Raw genomic sequence first — 3,774 nt, forward strand, 5'->3', positions numbered from 1 at the left:
CAGCCTACACAATGGGAGACAATATTTGGAAATGACATATTAGATAAAGGTCTAGTATCCAGAATTTATAAAGAGATTGTTCAACTCAACAACAAAAAGACAGCCAACCCAATTACAAAATGGGAAAAAGACTTGAACAGACACCTACCAGAAGAGGAAATACAAATGGCCAAAAGGCACTTGAAGAGATGCTCAATGTCCCTGGCCATTAGAGAAATGCAAATCAAAACCACAGTGAGATATCATCTCACACCCACCAGAATGGCCATTATCAACAAAACAGAAAATGACAAGTGCTGGAGAGGATGTGGAGAAAGAGGCACACTTATCCACTGTTGGTGGGAATGTCAAATGGTGCAACCACTGTGGAAGGCAGATTGGCAGTTCCTCAAAAAGCTGAATATAGAATTGCCATACGACCCAGCAATACCATTGCTAGGTATCTACTCAAAGGACTTAAGGGCAAAGACACAAATGGACGTTTGCACACCAATGTTTATAGCAGCGTTATTTACAATTGCAAAGAGATGGAAAAAGCCAAAATCTCCATCAACAGAACAGTGGCTAAACAAACTGTGGTATATACATACGATGGAATATTATGCAGCTTTAAGACAGGATAAACTTATGAAGCATGTAATAACATGGATGGACCTAGAGAACATTATGCTGAGTGAGTCTGGCCAAAAACTAAAGGACAAATACTGTATGGTCCCACTGATGTGACGGACATTCGAGAATAAATTTGGAATATGTCATTGGTCCAGAGTCCAGCAGGAGGTAGAGACAGGGTAAGACAATGGGCAATTGGAGCTGAAGGGATACAGACTGTGCAACAGGACTAGATACAAAAACTCAAAAATGGACAGCACAATAATACCTAATTATGAAGTAATCATGTTAAAACACTGAATGAAGCTGCATCTGAGCTATAGGTTTTTGTTTTGCTTTGTTTTGTTTTGTTTTTACTATTATTACTTTTACTTTTTTCTCTATATTAACATTCTATATCTTTTTCGGTTGTGTTGCTAGTTCTTCTAAACCGATGTAAATGTACTAAGAAACGATGATCATGCATCTATGTGATGATGTTAAGAATTACTGATTGCATATGTAGAATGGTATGATTTCTAAATGTTGGGTTAATTTCTTTTTTCTGTTAATTAAAAAAAAAAAAGAGAAGTGGTAATTGGAGCTGAAGGGATACAAACTGTGCAATAGGACTGGATATAAAAACTCAGAAATGGACAGCACAATACTACCTAATTGTAATGCAATTATGTTAAAACATTGAAAGAAGCTGCATGTGAGGTACAGGTTTTTTTTCTCTATTATCGTTTTAATTCTTATTCTGTTGTCTTTTTATTTCTTTTTCTAAATCGATGCAAATGTACTAAGAAATGATGAATATGCAACTATGTGATGATATTAAGAATTACTGATTGTACATGTAGAATGGAATGATTTCTAAATGTTTTGTTAATTTTTTTTAATTAAAAAAAAAGACATAGAATGGCACAATGGATTAAAAAACAGGATCCTTCTATATGCTGTCTACAGGAAACACATCTTAGACCCAAAGATAAACATAGGTTGAAAGTGAAATGTTGGGGAAAGATATTTCATGCAAATAAGAACCAGAAAAGAGCAGGAGTAGCTATAGTAGTATCCAACAAATTAGACTTCAAATGTAAAACAGTTAAAAGAGACAAAGAAGGATACTACCTACTAATAAAAGGAACAATTCAAGAAGAAGACATAACAATCATAAATATTTATGCACCGAATCAGAATGCCCCAAAATATGTGAGGAATACACTGCAATTACTGAAAAGGGAAATAGATACATCTACCATAATAGTTGGAGACTTCAATTCCCCACTCACATCAATGGACAGAACATCTAGACAGAGGATCAATAAAGAAACAGAGAATTTGAATATTACGATAAATGAGCTAGACTTAACAGACATTTATAGGACATTACACCCCACAACAGCAGGATACACCTTTTTCTCAAGTGCTCATGGATCATTCTCAAAGATAGACCATATGCTGGGTCACAAGGCAAGTCTCAACAAATTTAAAAAGATTGAAATCATACACAACACTTTCTCGGATCATAAAGGAATGAAGGTGGAAATCAATAATAGGCAGAGTGCCAGAAAATTCACAAATATGTGGAGGCTCAACAACATACTCTTAAACAACCAGTGGGTCAAGGAAGAAATTACAAGAGAATTTAGTAAATATCTCGAGGCGAATGAAAATGAAAACACAACATATCAAAACCTATGGGACACAGCAAAGGCAGTGCAAAGAGATAAATTTATTGCCCTAAATGCCTATATCAGAAAAGAAGAAAGGGCAAAAATTCGGGAATTAACTGTCCACTTGGAAGAATTGGAGAAAGAACAGCAAACTAACCCCAAAGAAAACTAAAGGAAAGAAATAACAAAGATTAGAGCAGAAATAAATGAAATTGAGAACATGAAAGCAATAGAGAAAATCAATAAGACCAGAAGTTGGTTCTATGAGAAAATCAACAAGATTGATGGCCCCTTAGAAAGATTGACGAAAAGAAGAAGAGAGAGGACGCAAATAAATAAGATCAGAAATGGAAGAGGAGACATAACCACTGACCTCACAGAAATAAAGGAGGTAATAACAGGATACTATGAACAATTTTATGCTAATAAATGCAACAATGTAGATGAAATGGACAAGTTCCTAGAAAGGCATGAACAACCATCTTTGACTCAAGAAGAAATAGATGACCTCAACAAACCAATCACAAGTAAAGAAATTGAATCAGTCATTCAAAAGCTTCCTAAAAAGAAAAGTCCAGGACCAGACGGCTTCACATGTGAATTCTACCAAACATTCCAGAAAGAATTAGTACCAACTCTTCTCAAACTCTTCAAAAAAATTGAAGTGAAGGGAAAGCTACCTAATTCATTCTATGAAGCCAACATCACCCTCATACCGAAACCAGGCAAAGATATTACAAAAAAAGAAGACTACAGACCAGTCTCTCTAATGAGTATAGATGCAAAAATCCTCAATAAAATTCTAGCAAATCGAATCCAGCAACACATTAAAAGAATTATACATCATGACCAAGTAGGATTCATCCCAGGTATGCAAGGATGGTTCAACATAAGAAAATCAATTAATGTAATACACCATATCAACAAATCAAAGCAGAAAAATCACATGATCATCTCAATTGATGCAGAGAAGGCATTTGACAAGATTCAACATCCTTTCCTGTTTAAAACACTTCAAAGGATAGGAATACAAGGGAACTTCCTTAAAATGATAGAGGGAATATATGAAAAACCCACAGCTAATATCATCCTCAATGGGGAAAAATTGAAAACTTTCCCCCTAAGATCAGGAACAAGACAAGGATGTCCATTATCACCACTATTATTCAACATCATGTTGGAGGTTCTAGCCAGAGAACTTAGACAAGAAAAAGAAATACAAGGCATCAAAATTGAAAAGGAAGAAGTAAAACTATCACTGTTTGCAGACGATATGATACTATACGTCGAAAACCCGGAAAAATCCACAACAAAACTACTAGAGCTAATAAATGAGTACAGCAAAGTAGCAGGTTACAAGATCAACATTCAAAAATCTGTAGCATTTCTATACACTAGCAATGAACAAGCTGAGGGGGAAATCAAGAAACGAATTCAATTTACAATTGCAACTAAAAGAATAAAATACTTAGGAATAAATTTAACTAAAGAGACAAAAGACCTA

Source organism: Tamandua tetradactyla, chromosome 26, assembly GCF_023851605.1.
Source record: "Tamandua tetradactyla isolate mTamTet1 chromosome 26, mTamTet1.pri, whole genome shotgun sequence".
Lineage (NCBI taxonomy): Eukaryota > Metazoa > Chordata > Mammalia > Pilosa > Myrmecophagidae > Tamandua > Tamandua tetradactyla.